Raw genomic sequence first — 20,794 nt, forward strand, 5'->3', positions numbered from 1 at the left:
CAGCTCCTCACCTGCTCGCTTGACACGTCGCAGGACGGGTGTTTTCTGAGGGTTTCTCCTATAGAAAATGGCTGCCATGTGGTGAATGGCTGCCACTTAATCACTTTGTGGCTTGACACAACACTGATAAATGACGTGGGTCGCACTAGAGTGGTTGGTGAGGTGATTTTGCTTCCGTGAGCCCCTCGGTATGCCCTGTCAGGGCGCCTTGCTTTTCTATTTCTGGAGGTGGCCTCACCCCTTGCCGGGCTCGCCTGCCCGGCAAGGGAGGCCTTTCCCTTGATGATTTCCTGCTTCTCTGGTTTGATCTTGGTCCCTCTGATCTACATGCTGGTCCTTCGAATCCCTGGGTTCTTGCACTTTGGTCTAGGCTGGTGCTCCAATCTTCTTCCCGTGCCTGTGCACAGTCTGGGCAATAGACCCAGCGTTCGTTGCACCGACAGCGGGGTGCCCGACGGTGCTGCCTCAAGCTCTACGGCCACTGACGGGGCGCCTTCCCCTGCATAGGAAGGCGCGCCTGGCGCCCCTCTCAGGCCGGGCTCGGAGGCTCTCCTCTAGAGGGCCTCTGACCTAGCCAGCGTCACGATGGAGGCGTTCGGGCACCATGTGGAGGCGTGCTTCAATGCGCGCTTCCGTGAGGAAAGCGCAGGGCGCGAGGCACCAGGCGTCGGTGTCAAAATCGGTGGATCTCGGGTAGGGGGTCCCGAACTGTGCGTCTAAGGTCGATGGTAACAGGAGATGGGGGACACAATGTGTAACACCCCGGATGTAACTTTCCCAATTTGTACTCCAACTCTTGTCGTTTCCGGCGTTAAGTTATATTTATTTTCTCGGGTTCGGGTCTTTGTCTCCGTGTGTTGTTATCTTGTCACGCATCTCATATCATGTCATCATGTGCATTGCATTTGCATACGTGTTCGTCTCATGCATTCGAGCATTTTCCCCGTTGTCCGTTTTGCATTCCGGCGCTTCGTTCTCCTCTGGTGGTCATTTCTAGCTTTCTTTCATGTGTGGGGATTAAACATTTCCGGATTGGACCGAGACTTGCCAAGCGGCCTTGGTTTACTACCGGTAGACCACCTGTCAAGTTTCGTATCATTTGGACTTCGTTTGATACTCCAACGGTTAACCGAGGGACTGAAAAGGCCTCGTGTGTGTTGCAGCCCAACACCCCTTCAATTTGGCCCAAAACCCACCAAACTTTGCTCCATCATCTAGAGCGTTCGATCACGATCGCGTGGCCGAAAACTGCACCTCATTTGGACTCTCCTAGCTCCCTCTATGCCTATTTAAACACCCCCCCGAAATTCGGATCTCCTTCCTCCCCGAAACCCTAGATTTCTCCTCCGCCGCCGCCGGACACGTCCGGACGGACCGGACGCGTCCGCTACGCCGCCCGCAGCCACTCCGGAGCCACCACGTGGCACCCGCCACCTCGCCGCCGCCGCAGGCCGGGGAGCCCGGAGCCGGCCCCCGCGGCCCGATCCGCCCGCGCCGCCTCCGATCCGCCCGCGCCGCCACCTCCCTCGCCACCGACGCCCCGCCGCCGCGCTGCCACCGTCGGCCATCGCCGCCCCGGGCCCGCGCCCCTCGCCGGCGCCCGCTCGCCCGCTCCGCCCGAGGCCCCGCCGGCCGCCGCCGCCACCAGATTCGACCGGGAGTGGCCGGATCCACCTCTCCGGCGCCTCCCCGCCGCTTCTTCGAGCTCGCCGGAGCCGCCGCCGCCTCGCCGGAGTTCTCGGTTCGCGTGCGTGAACAGTAACCCTAGATCTCGGAGGTTGAATTTTCTCCAAGTCCCTGATATTTTCAGTCCAAGTGCTCATGTTCGTGGCTCCGTAACTTTGCATTCGTAGCTCCGATTCATGCATATAGCATATCAAAATGTTCATCTCAGAGAGTACATCATTTCATTCCATTGCATAATTTTCATTTGAGTTCATCTTGATGCCCGAAATGCTGTGAGAAGAGGGCTACTTGAGTTAATTGTCAGATCTGCTACTCCGTTTAGCACTTTTGTCATTTTTGCCATGATTAATGTGTGCATGATATGCCCTGATGCTCTACATGTGTTTTGTTAAGGGTTTTGTCATCTTTACATAGGTGCAATCCATGTATTTTTGTGATGTGTGTGTTGACTTGTGCAAGCTTGCAAAGTGGTGCACTTGCTAATTCTGTTTTCAGGGACAGTATTTTCACTAAGTCCTGGAGCTGTTTATCTCATGATGCCACATGTTCTTGTTGTTTCCTAGTGATCCGTGCCTCTTTTGAGGATGATCAGTAAGGATGTTTTGTTAATCTTGTAGTGATCTATCTATCCATGTCTTTGTTTGCAATTATGGAGCACCCTAGCTTGAGTCAATCGAGCTCTACTTTTGCTACTTTGTGAATCTGGGCAGATTGTCAACTTGTTTGCAATTTTGCCGATGATGTTGTAGTTGATCCGTGCATGCTACTCTATTGTTCTTGCCATGTCTAGCTTGAATTTTGTGCCTTATTGATAAATGTATGCTTGTCTTGCCATGACATGCACCGTAGTGAGTGCATCGAGCTCGTAAACGTGCCTACTTGAGTTATATTTCAGCTCGTGTCAGTTTTCACTAAGTCTGAAAACTGATTATGTTTTTGCTATGTTCACATGCTTGCAATTGTATTTTCTGATCCCTTTTGGATCAAGGTCACTAAGGGACTTTTGTTAAGCTCTTTGAGTAGCTCCATGCCATGCTTTACTTTGCCTTGTTCAGGTCCTGTAGCATGTAGTTTTGTGGCTCCGAAGAGGGCTACCTGATCTGAAATTCCAGACAAGTGTTAATTTCACTAAGTCTGAGATTTGTTTGTCATATGCATTTTTGCCATGCTTGTTTGAACCTGTTAATGGGTGAATTGGCCATAGATCAGTGCTAGACTTTTGTTAAGCATCTTGAATGAATCCCTGCCATGCATTTTGTTGTCATGTTTGGTTGCTGTAGTATGTTCATCTCATTGCATTTAGTTGGCTACTTGCGGTAAATCGCAGACCGGTGTCATTTTTGAATCGCGTGCCATTTCCAAACCGTAACTCCGATTCCGGCGTTCTTTATATCGTTTTCAAGCGATTTCATCTCATCTTTCTAGTGGCACACTTGGTTTTCCAAGTTGAGGCCAGGTTCATGCATTTCCTGTCATATCTTGCATTTTGCATCCCGCATCGCATCCCGCATAGCATATCATCATCGCATCGTCTTGTTTGGGTTCTTGCACGTGGTTGATGGTATCCTTGTTGCTTGTTTGTCTTGTTTGGGTAGAGCCCGGAGACGAGTTCGCTAACGAGGAGCCCCTTGAGTTTGCTTTCGAGGATCCAGTCAATTCTAACAACTGTGCAGGCAAGATGATCCTACCCTCGAAATCACTACTATCTTTGCTATGCTAGTTTGCTCGCTCTTTTGCTATGCCATTGCTACGATGCCTACCACTTGCTTTCAAGCCTCCCAAATTGCCATGTCAAACCTCTAACCCACCATTGTCCTAGCAAACCGTTGATTGGCTATGTTACCGCTTTGCTCAGCCCCTCTTATAGCGTTGCTAGTTGCAGGTGAAGATTGAAGGCCGTTCCTTGTTGGAACATTTATTTACTTGTTGGGGTACCATTATATTATCTTGCTATCTTAACGCATCTATATACTTGGTAAAGGGTGGAAGGCTCGGCCTCTCGTCTAGTGTTTTGTTCCACTCTTGCCGCCCTAGTTTCCGTCATATCGGTGTTAAGTTCCCGGATTTTGCGTTCCTTACGCGGTTGGGTTATAATGGGAACCCCTTGATAGTTCGCCTTGATTAAAGCTTTTCCAGCAATGCCCAACCTTGGTTTTACCATTCGCCACCTAGCCTTTTTTCCCTTGGGTTACCGGAGCCCAAGGGTCATCTTATTTTAACCCCCCCGGGCCAGTGCTCCCTCTGAGTGTTGGTCCGAACTGAGCTGCCCGCGGGGCCACCTCGGGGAAACTTGAGGGTTGGTTTTACTCGTAGCTAGTCTCATCTGAGTGTGCCCTGAGAAAGAGATATGTGCAGCTCCTATCAGGATTTGTCGGCACATTCGGGCGGTGTTGCTGGTCTTGTTTTAACCTGTCGAAGTGTCTTGAGTAACCGAGATACCGAGTCTGATCGGAACATCTTGGGAGGAGGTCTATTCCTTCGTTGACCGTGAGAGCTTGTCATGGGCTAAGTTGGGACTCCCCTGCAGGGATTGAACTTTCGAAAGCCGTGCCCGCGGTTATGGGAAGATGGGAATTTGTTAATGTCCGGTTGTAGATAACTTGAACCTTAATTTAATTAAAATGAATCAACCGAGTGTGTTACCGTGATGGCCTCTTCTCGGCGGAGTCCGGGAAGTGGACATGGTGTTGGAGTAATGTTTGCGCAGGTTGCTCTCTAGTTTCTCGCTCGCGCTTTGCCTCCTCTTCTCGCTCTCTTTTGCGAATAAGTTAGCCACCATATAAGCTAGTCGCTTGCTGCAGCTCCACTTATATTTACCTTGCCATTCCTATAAGCTTAAATAGTTTCGATCGCGAGGGTGCGAGATTGCTGAGTCCCTGTGGCTCACAGATTACTATTACACCAGATGCAGGGCCTGATGATTCCGCTCCAGGAGACGCGTATGAGCTCAAGTGGGAGTTCGACGAAGACTCTCAATGTTACTATGTTTCCTTTCCCGATGATCAGTAGTGGTGCCCAGTTGGGGATGAACGGGACCGTTGTCGCATGTTGGGTTCTCTTTTATTTTGGCGCCGTAGTCGGGCCATGAGTGTTTGGTTGATGTAATGTTATTTATGTACTTGATTGACGTGGCGAGTGTAAGCCAACTATGTTATCTCCCCTTTTATTATCATATTACATGGGATGTTGTGAAGATTGCCTAACTTGTGACATATGCCTTCAATGCGATTATGTCTCTAAGTCATGCCTCGACACGTGGGAGCTATAGTCGCATCGAGGGTATTACACAATGTTTACCCAGGTTCAGGCCCTCTCTATGGAGGTAATACCCTACTTCCTTCTTGATTGATCTTGATGAATATGAGTATTACAAGAGTTGATCTAGCACGAGATCGTAATGGCTAAACCCTAAAAGTCTAACCTGTCTGACTATGATTATATATATATATCTCGATCCGGACTAAGCCCTCTGGTTTATATAGACACCGGAGGGGACTAGGGTTGTACAAGGTCGGTTATAGAGAAAGGAATCTTCATATTTGGTCGCCAAGCTTGCCTTCCACGCCAAGGAGAGTCCCATCCAGACACGGGAGAGGGCCTTCAATCCTATATCTTCACAGCCCATTAGTCCGGCCCATGTCCAACAGGTCGGACGCCCGAGGACCCCTTAGTCCAGGACCCCCTCAGTAGCTCCTGAACCACGGGAGCTGCATGTCGGTTATCTTTCTTCAGGAACTTCGCATGAGAAGACTGGTGTCGGTGTCAAAACCGGTGGATCTCGGGCAGGGGGTCCCGAACTATGCGTCTAAGGTTGATGGTAACAGGAGACAGGGGACATGATGTTTACCCAGGTTCGGGCCCTCTCTATGGAGGTAATACCCTACTTCCTGCTTGATTAATCTTGATGAATATGAGTGTTACAGGAGTTGATCTACCATGAGATCGTAATAGCTAAACCCTAGAAGTCTAGCCTGTATGACTACGGTATTGAGTATCCCCTATCCGGACTAAGTCCTCCGGTTTATATAAACACCGGGGGGATCTAGGGTTACATAGAGTCGGTTACATAATATGGAATCTTCATAGTTGTTCGCCAAGCTTGCCTTCCACGCCAAGGAGAGTCCCATCTGGACACGGGCACCGTCTTCGGTCTTCATATCTTCACAACCCATCAGTCCAGCCCATAGATAACAGGCCGGACGCCCGAGGACCCCTTAGTCCAGGACTCCCTCAGTAGCCCCCAAACCAGTCTTCAATAGCGAGGTGTTCGGCACATGGATTATCTTCGGTATTGCAAGGCGGGTTCCTCCCTTAAGTAGTGTATTCGTCCGTAGATTTGATGTCTCCTCTCGGCTTCTGCGCGCTTAATGTCCTCGTTTTCCAGGTGTCGAGTGAATGCGGACAGTCAGTGTATTTTTTGCAAATAACACCCCAGCCCTGTAAGGAAGAGTATCTATTTAAAGAGATTGGATCTCGGATCCTTTCAACACCAAGCAGAGAAAATCCTCAGAGACCGCCAGGCAAGACCATTCCAACATGGCCAACAACCCCAGATCCTCTTCCCGTTCCAACCTAGAGAGAGGCGAGTGGGAGAGGTGCTCTGTGTCCCATAGCCGATTGGCAAAGCTGCAAACGCAGGGATTTCTCCCTCCAGCAGATCTGGTCCCTGTTCGAGCAGGGTTGGCCTCCTTCAATGGCAAAACCCAGGCAGAGGATTCTCCCAATCCGTCTATGGGAGAACAGGTATGCTTCGTCCCCTATCTGCTGAGGGGGGTGGGGTTTCCAATTCACCCATTCCTCCGAGGGCTGCTGGAGTACTATGGCCTCCAGCAGCACAATTTTACCCCGGCTCCATCCTCCACATTGCGGGTTATGTCGCCCTATGCAAACTATTCCTGGGTTGCGAGGCCCATTTTGATTTATGGAGAAGACTATTCTGCCTCGTCCCTCGCAATCAAGGTGGATCAATCTTTGAAGTGGGAGGAGCCGAAGTGTGGCGCATTGCTGGGACCGGATATCTGTCCGGCACGCCGAAGAAAGCTCCCAAAGAGTGGTCTTATGAATGGTTCTATATTGACGACATCGCTCTACCCGACCCCGTCCGCATAGGCCTCCCCGAGTTTTCAAATGCTCCGCTGAAGAAGCGCCACAGCTGGCGTCCTCGGAGCCTCGAGGAAGAGGATAGCGTGGAAATCAGCTTGCTACTGGGCAAGATTAAAATGCTTGACCAGTCCGGATTGTCAATAGTCGAAGTGATGGCAATTTCCATAACACGGGGGGTCCAACCACTCCAATACCGAGGACTGCCCATGTGGCATTATAACAGAGAAGACGATGCCTCACGTTATGGCCGAAAAGGCCCGAAGACCACTGCTGCTCTAGCCAAGATCCTGGCCGAGCTGTATAAAGGGGAGAAGGAGGAGTTCAGCCGTCTCCAACATCGAGACGGACTTTCCATGTACAATCCTCCCAGCTGGGTAAGGTTCAGCTTCACTTAATTTATCTTGTCCTTGGATCATTCGTTGACAGGCAACATCTTATCTGCTTATAATAGGAATGGTGAAAGGCTATCAAGGGGATCCATGACCTTGCCCCTCAGCCGGAGAATCACAACCGGGATCTTGACCCCGGATATGAAGAAGACCCAGACATATTCGTGGAGCTTGAGGAGGGAATGTTCTATCAGATGAGCTACGACGGTACATATGTACCTATTATCGCCGATTACCCCGGCCTCCTTCCAGCTTCACACGTAAGTGATCCGGAGACACCTTATTCAAAAGAAATCTCTCATTCCTTCTTACCACCGCATTATCCTGTGCTCAAAAGGGGAAGGGTTCGACACGCCGTACCGCTCCAAGGGCACCTCCGAAGAGGGCGTCCCCTACTCCGGGCGAGTCTTCCAAGAGGAAAGCAAATGAGGACACAACCATACCTTCATCGAAGAGGTATGAATTCGCCAACATGCACCTGAGCAGTCACGTCCAACTGTGACCTTCCCGTTTTCCATGTGTCAGGAGAAAGGTGTGCCGGACTATATCCGAAGGTTCGAGTGGCCGTACTTCCCGCAGCCAGGATTCAAATCCTGCCGTGACGACGGGGGCTGATGCGAGGGTGACGCTGGACTGTCCTCCAGCCGAGGACTCGGACGATGTATCCGTCACCAACTCGGAAGGGGAGAGTGCCATGAATCATCGGCGCCGCCGGGCCATTTTACAAGACCCTGGCTTTTCAGAAGAGTCATCTAACGCATTCAGCTCGGCCGATGCATACATCTGAGCTGCTCGAGATGGAATTAACAGGGCCACAAAGCAACATTTGAAAGACGTGCAGGTAAATATGTTTTGTCTGACTATGATAACCATATGCAAGTAGCCCCCGAGACTTAAAGGAGTTGAAACAACTGATTTAAGGATCAATGTACAACCAGGTGCTGTAACACCCACGATGCGGCTATATCTCCCACGTGTTGGAGCACGACTTAGAGGCATAACCGCATAGTAGGCATTTCGCAAGAGGGGTAATCTTTACACATCCCATGTACTGAATAAGAAAGAGATAAAGAGTTGGCTTACAATTGCCACTTCACACAATACATAAATATAACATTAGATCATCCAGAATACAATCAAGGTCCGACTACGGAACCAAAATAAAGACAACCCCAAATGCATAGATCCCCGATTGCCCCAACTGGGCTCCTCTACTGATCGTCCGGAAAGGAAACATAGTAACGTCCAGAATCCTCGTCGAACTCCCACTTGAGTTCGGTCGCGTCCCCTGCACTGGCATCGTTGGCACCTGCATCTGGTTTTTGGAAGTAATCTGTAAGTCATGGGGACTTAGCAATCTCACACCCTCGCGATCAAGACTATTTAAGCTTATGGGTAGGAAAAGTAGTGAGGTGGAGCTGCAACAAGCACTAGCATATATGGTGGCTAACTTACGCAAATGAGAGCGAGAAGAGAAGCAAAGCACGATCGAGAAGCTATAAAGATCAAGAAGTGATCCTAAAACTACTTACGTTCAAGCTTAACACGAGACCGTGTTCTCTTCCCGGACTCCGCCGAAAAGAGACCATCACGGCTACACACGCGGTTGATGCATTTTAATTAAGTTAAGTTTCAAGTTTTCTACAACCGGACATTAACAAATTCCCATCTACCCATAACCGCGGGCACGACTTTCGAAAGTTCAAAACCCTGCAGGGGTGTCCCAACTTAGTCCATCACAAGCTCTCACGGTCAACAAAGGATATTCCTTCTCCCAGGAAGACCCGATCAGACTCGAATCCCGGTTACAAGAAATTTCGATAATGGTAACACAAAACCAGCAAAGCCGCCCGAATGTGCCGACAAATCCCGATAGGAGCTACACATATCTCGTTCTCAGGGCACATCGGATGAGCCAGACATCGGGTTGGCATAGACCCTGGTTGCCCAGGGGGCGCCGGACATCGCTCAGGTTGGACCAACACTTAGAGAAGCACTGGCCCCGGGGGGTTAAAATAAAGATGACCCTTGAGTCTGGAAACTCAAGGGAAAAAGGCTTAGGTGGCAAATGGTAAAACCAAGGTTGGGCCTTGCTGGAGGAGTTTTATTCAAGGTGAACCGCCAAGGGGTTCCCATTATAACCCAACCGTGTAAGGAACGCAAAATCAAGGAACATAACACCGGTATGACGGAAACTAGGGTGGCAAGAGTGGAACAAAACACCAGGCATAAGGCCGAGCCTTCCACCCTTTAACAAGTATATAGATGCATTAAAGTAAACAAGATATAATAATGACATCCCAACAATAAACATGTTCCAACAAGGATCAAACTCCATCTTCACCTGCAACTAGCAACGCTAGTTGCAGGGGCTGAGCAAAGCGGTAACATAGCCAAACAACGGTTTGCTAGTACAAGGTGGGTTAGAGGCTTGACATGGCAATATGGGAGGCATGATATAGCAAGTGGTAGGTGTCGCGGCATAGCAAAAGAGCGAGGAACTAGCAAGCAAAGATAGAAGTGATTTCAAGGGTATGGTCATCTTGCCTGCAAAGTTCTCCGAGTTGACGAAAGCCTGATCCTCATAAGCGTACTCAACGGGTTCCTCGATCACGAACTCGTCTCCCGGGTCTACCCAAAGCAATAACACAAGCAAAGGAAACAACAATCAACCACGGTGCAATGCGCAAGCAACATTATGCAAAACATGGCATGATATGCGGGAAGTGATATGTAATGCATATGCGAGCTCCGGAAGGAAAAGATTGAACCATGCCTCAACTTGGCAAACCAAGAGCGCCGCTGGAAAGATGAGTTGATTTAGGTCGAAATCGATATAAAGATCACCGGAATCGAATGCACGGTTTGCAAATGGCAAGCAAAATTATAATGGCACAATTCTGCGATTAATAGCACGATGCCATCTAGAATGCAACAAGAAACTAAGCTACTGCACTTCAACATAGCAACAAAGCACATGGCAGTGATCTACTCAAGATGCTTGACAAAAGATGAACAGTGAGCTATGGCTAAAGCACACAAGATCAGGTTCAAAGAAGCATGGCAAAAGTGCAAAAGATATCAGCTTCACAGACTTTGTGAAAATACTAACATGTCAGGATTTAACATCAGGAAGCAATGTTTAGAGCAAGATAACAACATGCTACATGAACATATCATGGAAAAATAAGGAATGGCATGAATCTACTCAAAGCATATAACAAAAGTCCCTTACTGACCATAAGCCAAAAGGGCACAGAAAATATGATGGCACCCATGTAAACATAGCAAGTTTTGTTAACAGATTCAGACTTAGCAGAAAACTGGACATGGCATCAACAAAATTATGAAGGCATGTTTGCGAGCTCGATTCACTAAACACAAGGCATTGCATGACAAGGTAAGCATACTACGAACAAGAAGACATGTTCATGAAGCTAACCAAAGCAAGAACAAACTCATAGCATGCATGGATCAACTACAACAACCTTGGCAAAATTGATTAACACGTAAACAATCTACCAGGAACATTTTATAGCAAAAGTAGAGCAAGATTGAGTCATGCTAGGGTACTCCATAAATGTAAACAGGGACATGGATGGATAGAGCACAACCATATGTCCAAATCATCCTTACTGAACATGCTCAAAAGAAGCATGGATCTCTCTGTAGCAACATGAATACATGGCATAAAAATAACAGCAGGGAAAAGACTTGGTGAAATTCTAAGTCCCTGAAATCAGCAACATCACGAGATCTACTTTGCATGCTTGTGCTAGTCACCACATTGATCAAAAAAATACATGGTATACACCCCTGTAAATATGGCATGACATAGCCCAAAACACATGTAGAGCTCATGCCGATATGCAACACACAATAATCATGGCAAAAAAGACAAATGCTCAAGATCTGCTAAGTAACAGGAACTAACATTTTATAGCACTCTTGCATCAACAATTTTGGCATCAAGATAGACTCAAACAAGCATGACACAATGGAACAAAATGAAGAGCACATCCAGATGAACATTTTGATATATGGCATGCACAAAATAGAGCTACGAATGTGGAGTTATGACATCACGAACAGGGCATAAAAATATGGGGGAAAAAGGACTTAGAGGAAAAGTCAGACCTCAGATCTAGGGTTTCACTGTAGCACGGGGACCGATGCGGCGGCGGATCTCGCCGGAGAACTCGCCGGAGAGCTCGGGGAAGAAGGGGCCGGCCGGGGCAGGTGGAGCTAGGGTCATGGCCGCCGGATCTGGCCGGATCCGGGGCAGGAGCGGCTCCAGTGGCGGATCTGGGCGGCGGAGGCGGCGGGGCGATGCATGGGGCGGTGACCGGAGAGGCGCAGCGGCCGGAGTTGGCGGCGGGGACGGCGCGCCGGCGAGCTTGGCGGCTGAGGCTTGCGGCAAAGCTCGGGCGGCGGGCGCGTGGAGGAGAGCGGCGCACGCGGGGGGACAGACGCGGGCTCGTGGGGGCCCGCCGTGGGCGAGCGGGCCGGCGCGGCGGTGGGCGGCTGTGCGCCATGTGGCAGGCTGAGACTGGCTTGGGGCGGCGGCGCGATTTGTGCGGCGTCGCGGAGGGGGAATTTTAGGGTTTCGCCCGAAAATTTTGGAATGGGCACATATTTATAGGTAGAGGGAGTTAGGAGAGTCCAAATGAGGTGCGGTTTTCGTCCACGCGATCGTGATCGAACGACCGAGAGGATGGAGGGGGTTTGGATGGGTTTTGGGCCACTTTGGAGGGCTGTTGGGATGCAACACACACGAGGCCTTTACGGTTCCCCGGTTAAGCGTTGTAGTATCAAACGAACTCCAAATGTTACGAAACTTGACAGGCGGTCTACCGGTGGTGTACCAAGGCCGCTTGGAAAATCTTGGTCCATTCCGAGACTGTTTAACACCCGCACATGAAAAAAGACAAAAGGGGCGCCGGAGGGCATTGGAGTGTCGGAATGCAAAACGGATAACGGGAAAAATGCTCGGATGCATGAGACGAACACGTATGCAAATGAGATGCACATGATGACATGATATGCAATGCATGACATGGACAAAAAGCAAAAAGCAAAACGAAAACAAAACCCAACCACGAGGGAATATCATAACTTAGAGCCGAAAATGGCAAGAGTCGGAGTACAAACATGGTAAGTTACATCCGGGGTGTTACAACACTCCACCACTATGAAAGGATCTCATCCCGAGATCTAGGACTGAAAGAACTCCGGATATTCGGAACGAAGGTGGTCCTCGCGTTCCCACGTGGCTTCTTGGTCGGAATGATGTGACCACTTCACTTTCAGGAATTTGATAGACTTGTTGTGAGTGTTGCTCTCAGTTTCTTCAAGAATAGCAACGAGATGCTCATGATAAGACAGGTCTTATTGGAGATCTATCTCTTCGAAGTTGATGGTGCGGTCAGGACTCAGGAGTCTTGAAACACTTGCGAAGCTGAGACACGTGAAACACGTCGTGCACATTTGCAAAGTTGGCTGGAAGCTCAAGTTGATAGGCGAGGTCGCCTCTTTTGCTAATGATCTTGAAAGGACCCACATATCTAGGGGCAAGCTTCCCTTTGATACAGAAGCGATGAGTACCTTTCATTGGAGAGACGTGGAGGTAGACATGGTATCCTATCTCGAAAGCCAAGTCACGATGCTTGCTATCATAGTAACACTTCTGGCATGATTGCGCAGCTTTGAGATTTTCACGAATGACTTTACACATTTCTTCAGCTTCTGTGATTAAGTCATTGCCAAGAAGTTGGCGTTCACCAGTCTTTGACCAATTAAGAGGAGTACGACACTTTCTGCCATAGAGAATCTCAAATGGGGCCTTGCCCGAACTCGCTTGGAAGCTGTTGTTGTAGGAGAACTCGGCATATGGAAGACAATCTTCCCACTTCATACCGAAAGAAATGACACAAGGCCTGAGCATATCTTCAAGAATTTGATTGACTCGCTCGACTTGTCCACTAGTTTGAGGATGAAAGGCTGTGCTGAAGCGAATGTTGGTGCCCATGGCCTTCTGGAAGGAATCCCAGAACTTAGAAGTAAAGATGCTTCCACGATATGAAGAAATCAACTGTGGAATGACGTGCAAGGAGACAATCCTGGAGGTATATAGCTCTACCAACTAAGCTGCTGTGATTTATGCTTTGATAGGAAGAAAATGAGCCACTTTTGTAAGCTTGTCGATGACGACGGAGATAGCATCATTTCCATGTTTGGACTTGGGAAATCCAGTCACGAAGTCCATCTCAATATGGTCAAACTTCCATTCTGGAATGGCAAGAGGTTGGAGGAGACCAGCTAGCCGTTGGTGTTCTGCTTTCACTCTTCTGCAGACATCACATTCATTCACGAACTGAGCAATTTCTCGCTTCATTCGAGTCCACCAAAACGACTGCTTGAGGTCATGTTACATCTTTGTACTTCCAGGATGAATAGAAAGGAGTGAATTGTGAGCCTCGTTCATAATGACTTTACGAAGGTCACCCTTAGGAACCACAATTCGATCCTCGAAGAATAGAGTATCTTTGTCATCAAGGCGATATCACTTGTACTTGGGTTGGCTCTTGGCAATCCCAATCTTCACCTTCTTCACCATTGCATCAAGAAGTTGAGCCTCACAAATTTGATCTTCCAAAGTAGGAGAGACTTGGAGGTTGGCAAGGAAACCTTGAGGAACAACTTGGAGATTAAGTTTGCGGAAAGCTTAACAAAGATCTGGTTGGAAGGCTTGAGAATTAAACTATTGTAGTAAGCCTTCCTGCTCAATGCGTCTGCAATGACATTGGCCTTTCCTGGAGTATATTCAATACTCGGATTATTCTCTTGAATCATTTCGACCCAATGAGTCTGCCTGAGGTTGAGGTTGGGTTGAGTGAAGATGTACTTGAGGCTCTTATGATCAGTGAAGATGTCCACTTTCCTTCCTGTCGGTGTCAAAACCAGCGGATCTCGGGTAGGGGGTCCCGAACTGTGCGTCTAGGCGGATGATAATAGGAGACAAGGGACACGATGTTTTTACCCAGGTACGGGCCCTCTCGATGGAGGTAAAACCCTACGTCTTGCTTGATTAATATTGATGATAGGGGTAGTATAAGAGTAGATCTACCACGAGATCAGAGAGGCTAAACCCTAGAAGCTAGCCTATGGTATGATTGTTGTTCGTCCTACGGACTAAAACCCTCCGGTTTATATAGACACCAGAGAGGGCTAGGGTTACACAGAGTCGGTTACAATGGTAGGAGATCTACATATCCGTATCGCCAAGCTTGCCTTCCACGCCAAGGAAAGTCCCTTCCGGACATGGGACGAAGTCTTCAATCTTGTATCTTCATAGTCCAGGAGTCCGACCGAAGGTATAGTCCGGCTATCCGGACACCCCCTAATCCAGGACTCCCTCAGTAGCCCCTGAACCAGGCTTCAATGACGACGAGTCCGGCGCGCAGATTGTCTCCGGCATTGCAAGGCGGGTTCCTCCTCCAAGTACTTCATAGAAGATTTTGAACACAAAGGTAGTGTCCAGCTCTGCAAAGTAAGTTTCCACATATTGCCATAGAGAGAATAATATTTACACAAATCTAATCTGCTGACGTATTCCGTAGCGTGACATCACACCATGGCCAAGTCTTTATTCGAATCGTTTTACTGTTCCACCTCAGCGCATTTAGCAAGGCGGTTTCCTTGGCACGTCTTGTCAAAGCAGAGATCGTGTCCCCTTATTCCGGGATTCTCATCAATACGGGTGTGGGTAACCCAACCGCGCCATTGATTACGGCGCTTGGGAGATAGGCGAGTTTTACCAGACTGGTGGGGACGCATAGTCGTGTCCGCCCATATAAGGGGATAAGGATCCACCTCTTCATCCACGCCTTCTTCCTCCTTTGCCTATCCATTTCCGCGCACTCGAGCTCCAGCGCCCAAGTCCGCACACCCCACCTCAACCTTCTCCAGCCATGTCCGGAGCGGGAGGCAAGTGGATGGTCTCCTCCGTCATGGAGGGACACATCAAAAAATTGAGGAAGGCCGGATACTTGTCTAACGACATTGCGCACCGGCTTCCCGAAGAGGGGCAGCTCATCCCCACCCCTAGGCCCCATGAGAGGGTGGTGTTCCTCCCCCATTTCCTCCGCGGACTGGGCTTCCCTCTCCACCCATTTGTCCGGGGGCTCATGTTCTACTATGGCCTGGATTTCCACGATCTGGCCCCGAACTTTGTCCTCAACATCTCGGCATTTATCGTCGTGTGCGAGGCTTTCTTCTGCATCCGCCCCCATTTCGGCCTATGGCTCAAGACTTTCAATGTCAAGCTGAAGGTGGTGCGCGGCACCCAGGCGGAGTGCGGAGGCACCATGGTGGGCAAGATTCCCAACGTCCTATGGCTCGAGGGCTCCTTCGTGGAGTCCCTAAAGGGGTGGCAATCGGGGTGGTTTTACATCACCGAGCCACGCGACCCTGAATGGGTCGCAGCCCCCGAGTTCCGATCCGGACCCCCTACGCGGCTCGCCTCCTGGAAAGAGACGGGCCTGTCGTGGGGTAAAAAAGGAGAGCTGACCGGACTCCAAACATGCGTCCAAACCCTGGTGGACAAGAAGCTCAAACTTGTCAATGTAGTCCTGGTTATGCTCATCCGCCGGATCCTCCCGTGTCAACAACGGGCTTTCAACCTGTGGGAGTTCGACCCGGCGCGGCACCGAACTCTGAGCAGGCTCTTCGACACGACGTACGAAGATGCCTGGAAGGTGCTTTTCAAGGGCGCCGAGGCCCCCGCATCCGCTACCGAGGATCACAGATTCAACACGCAGCGTCACGCTCGTGCGGTAAGCTATTTTTACCTTTTACAGGGTATTAGTTTTTCATAGTTTGACTCCATGCGGGATCTAAGCTCCCTTACCTTTGACAGGATTGGCAGGAGACGTCCGGACAGATCAACTGTCCGGCTCCTTTTCCCGAAGGCCCAGCGGACGCTCTCTTGGTGAAGCTGCTGGTTCCGACACCCTATGTGGTGCCAGAGAAGAAGGCCAAGAAGAAGGCCACGGGGACTCGAAAGAGTGCCCGGCGCCAGGAGGTGTCGGATTCATCATCCAACGACTCCAAGGCGCACTCCTCCCATGAAGACGAGGAGGAGGAAGAGACCTCTCCCCCTCCAGCGGGGGGAGGGAAGAAAAGGAAGGCCGCCCCAACTGGGGAGGCCGAAGGGTCCAAGAAGGGGAAGACCCCTCCTCCGGACTACTCCACCAACGCCGACGACGGCGAAGAGGAGTGGCCGCACAAGGCCAAGCCCCTGGCGAGATCGTAAGTATCCGGACACCAGAGTGATTCATAGTATTCCCCGATTGCACAACTTTTCCTTACATCGAACATGTTTATGCAGTCCACCCAAAGACCAGCTTGATGTGTCGTCGAGCGGTTCCCTGGATTCGTCGGATGTGAATTCGCTTCCGACGGCTACCTCCCCCCATCCTACGGACGACGCCGCGGTGGCGTCCCAACAGGTTCCAAGCCAGGAGGAGGTGGTCCTGGAGGCGCCGCAAGGTGACCTCCCGGACTCTAGGCGTAAAGGGGATAGAACCCCCAAGGGCTCCAAGTCCGGCCTTGAGCCGGACAACGCGCTGGAACCTTCAACGGTTCCGGACTCCGGTAGGCAGCCTCCTTCCAAGAGGAGCAAGCCTACCGAGCCGGCGACCTCCATCCAACCGGAGGCACCGGACAATTTGCTGGAGGTGCTTAACGGCGCCTCCATCGACGAGGAGCACCGCACTGTTATGAGTGTGGTGATCCAGAAGGTTTAGTCCGCCAAGAGCGGACTGACTGAAGCCTGTGCTAGCCTTCTAACAGGCTTTGAGGTAAGTAAAGAATATGTAAAAATATTACCGCATAGACAGTAGCCCCTGATGCTCTGTTCGGTGTTCGGAAAGAAAAGTCGAATAGAGGATCTAATAACATTCGCAGGAGTCTAACATAATCAAGTCAATATGCGTATGCAGGCTTCGCTGCTGGCCTCCGCCGCACTGACTGCGGAGGTGGATACGCTGAAGCAAAACCTCGCGCGGGCCGAGAATGAGCTCGACCATGCCAAGAGGCAACTCGAGGAGAAGGAAGGTAAGTAATACCTTGCACAAGTATATAGAGAAGATGTGGTTGCGAAAAATGACAGGATCAACGTGCTATTATAGGGGCCACGACCGAGGTGGCAACCCTTAAGAAAGCGCTGTCCGAGGCCGAAAATAGAGCGGTCGTGGAGCGCACAGAGAGAGGGAAGCAGGAGGCGCGGGTGGAGGAGGTGCAGAAAGAGCTCCAGGCTCTCATGGAAAAACACGAGAGTTTGGAGCTTGACTCGAAGACGCAAGTGTCCGAGCTTGCGGCAGCCCTCGAAAGCGCGAAATCTGCCAAAGCCGAAGCCAGAAAGCCCTCCAAGAAATTGGAGATATGAAGAAGATAGCGGCGGGTAAGGCATTCATTATGCAAAGCAAGCACGTGAAAGTGAATTACTTGTTACTTACCCGAGTCCGGAGCTCTCCAAGAGCATTCGCAGATTTGCCCCGTAGTGCGTCTGATGCCGCCACCTACTACCGAGCCGAGGAGGAGAGCTCGACAGAGAAGGTGTTCTGCTCTCAGTATGCTGAGGCCGGACACCTGGTGCCTTTGAGCGACCAGCTGAAGCAAATGGTCGAGCTCCACAAGGTGGCCGAACAGGCCATAAAGGGCCTCGTAGTTCGGCTTTGGCCTAGAGAGGCTCTGCCTGGGAGCTACTTCGGGCTGGTGAGGCGGCTGGTGGATGCCTGTCCACGGCTTGAAGCAATCAAGCGCTCCGTCTGCATCGAAGGTGCCCGTAGGGCGCTTGCCCGTGCTAAAGTGCACTGGGGAAAGATGGATGCGGAGAAGCTGGTGAAGGACGGGCCGCCGTCGGGCAAGGAGCATCGCGTCCCGGAAGCGTATTATGAGGGCGTCCTAAAGGGTGCCCACCTTATAGCGGATGAATGCTCCAAAGATGTAATTTTTGAGTAAACTCGCATTTGTGATCCTGTACGCTGAAAACTTGTTCATATGCGCTAAGCAACGCTTTTGAATTTAAAATATTACCTTCTGTGCGGCCGTTTATCAAATTTGAGAGATGGCGAGTCGTCGGCTTCTGCCCCCGTGCCACGAGTGCTGGGGTGTTCGGGATAAACATGAGCGCTCTTTTTCCCATTCTTGGGTCCTTTGAGGGAGGCGCTCAACACAACGAACAAGGCAATCAGACTATAATGCTTGAACACTCTCACTTAGCCATAGAATTCTATAATTTTAAATTTCGGCGAAGCCCCTAGTGTTCGGAAGACCGAGTTCGGGGCGCTATCCACGCCTAGGCCGGACAAAGCCGACTCCTCGCTCTAAGCGGCATAAGTCTTTAGGGACTCGAAAACCTCTCGAACAGCGACCAGCTCTTGCCTCATCGTGACGATCAGTTTTAGCTTTCTCTTCTGAGGTGCTTAGCCCAGCTCAACTGGGGCACAATCGCAGTAGTTCTCCTAGTGCTACCTTAGCCGATATAACGGAACGTAAGGTACCAAAGCATAGGAGCCGGGCAAACCCAACTATTGATCCAAGACATGATTCGGAGCCGATGCATATAATACTATAAGTTCGGGGTGCCGCACTTGTGAAAGTGTTCGGACTTCTCACACCGTATTGTGGGGTACTTAAGCCCCTGGCGTATTGGCCGTACCAAAGTGTACGGATGCAACATGTCATTAATGAACATATATTCATAAAAAAGAGTAATGCAATAATAGACGGAAGCTATGCATTATTTATTTAAAAAGGCTGCGATCAAAGCAGAACGATACAAATAGTGCAATAAGCAAAAGACGGGACTATTTAACATGTCCTTTCCAGGGACGAGCTGCAGAATGTTAGGTGAAACAGGTATACTACTCGTTATAGAGACCACCTTAGAGTTCCATAGTGCGGCGTAGCTTTCTGCTTCCCTGGTTGTATCATTTGTGCGGCAATTGTACTGCCGGACAAGCCTTCCGAAGAATGGAGTCCTGAAAATAAGAGAAAATCAAGAAATCGGCAGCCCCTAGTGCGGTTTAAGCCGCGTTTCGGGCGTGCCGTGATGGTGCCCCTCCCCTGTGCCCATGGTATTTCCAGAGCGTAGTTATGTACGCGCAACACTGGTTTCGCAAGTTCGCGAGGGCTGGGGTTGGGGCCGCATTGCTACGCTTGCTTGGAACGTGCCAGGCGGTCTTGTTGTAGGTTACTCCGGGCACGCTTGATGGTGTCCAGGCGTTTAATGGCCGGACTGGAGAATTGCCTTGAGAGGCTGCTTTGTACTTCCGCTGCGATAGCCGCCGTATGCTCCTCCGTTCAGAGAGAGCGTTCGGTGTTTCCATTGATCGTGATGACTCCTCGAGGGCCTGGCATCTTGAGCTTGAGGTATGCGTAGTGCGGCACCGCATTGAACTTGGCAAATGCGGTTCGCCCGAGCAGTGCATGATAGCCACTGCGGAACGGGACTATGTCGAAGACTAACTCCTCGCTTCGGAAATTATCCGGAGATCCGAAGACCACTTCAAGTGTAACTGAGCCTGTACAGTTGGCCTGTACACCTGGTATGACGCCTTTAAAGGTCGTTTTAGTGGGTTTGATCCTCGAGGGATCGATGCTCATTTTCTGCACTGTATCCTGGTAAAGCAGGTTCAGGCTGCTGTCGCCGTCCATAAGGACTCTAGTGAGGTGAAATCCATCAATAATTGGGTCTAGAACCAATGTGGTGAATCCGCCATGACGGATGCTAGTGGGGTGGTCCCTTCGATCAAAAGTGATCGGGCAGGAAGACAATGGGTTGAACTTTGGGGCGACTGGCTCCATCGCGTATACGTCCCTTAGCGCACGCTTCCGCTCCCTCTTGGGGACGTGGGTTGCGTATATCATGTTCACCGTCCGCACTTGTGGGGGAAAACCTTTCTGTCCATTGTTGTTCGGCAGTCGGGGCTCCTCCTCGTCATCGCTATGTAGCCCCTTGTCTCTGCTTTTGGCATTTAACTTGCCTGCCTGCTTGAACACCCAACAATCCCTGTTGGTGTGATTGGCAGGTTTTTCAGGGGTGCCATGTATCTGGCATGAGCGGTTGAGTATTCGGTCCAAACTGGACGGGCCCGGAGTATTTCTTTTGAATTGATTTTTCCGCTGACCGGGTTTAGAGCCTCTGAATTCGGCATTGACTGTCGTGTCCTCAGCATTGTCGCCGTTAATGCGGCGCTTTTGCTTATTGCGACCCGACCTGCCACTGTTGTCCTTGGTATCCGAATTACCAGGGCTCTTGGTCATGTTATTGCTGCGAGCTAGCCAGCTGTCTTCTCCCGCGCAAAAGCGGGTCATAAGTGTCGTGAGGGTTGCCATAGATTTTGGCTTTTCCTCTCCTAGGTGCCGTGCAAGCCACTCGTCGCGGATGTTATGCTTGAAGGCTGCTAGGGCCTCTACGTGCGGACAGTCGACGATTTGATTTTTCTTGGTTAGGAACCGTGTCCAGAATTGTCTGGCCGATTCCTCTGGCTGCTGAATTATGTGGCTAAGGTCATCGGCGTCTGGTGGTCGCACATAAGTGCCCTAGAAAT

Source organism: Triticum urartu, chromosome 6A (genome assembly GCF_056163025.1).
Source record: "Triticum urartu cultivar PI428250 chromosome 6A, HENAU_Tu73, whole genome shotgun sequence".
Lineage (NCBI taxonomy): Eukaryota > Viridiplantae > Streptophyta > Magnoliopsida > Poales > Poaceae > Triticum > Triticum urartu.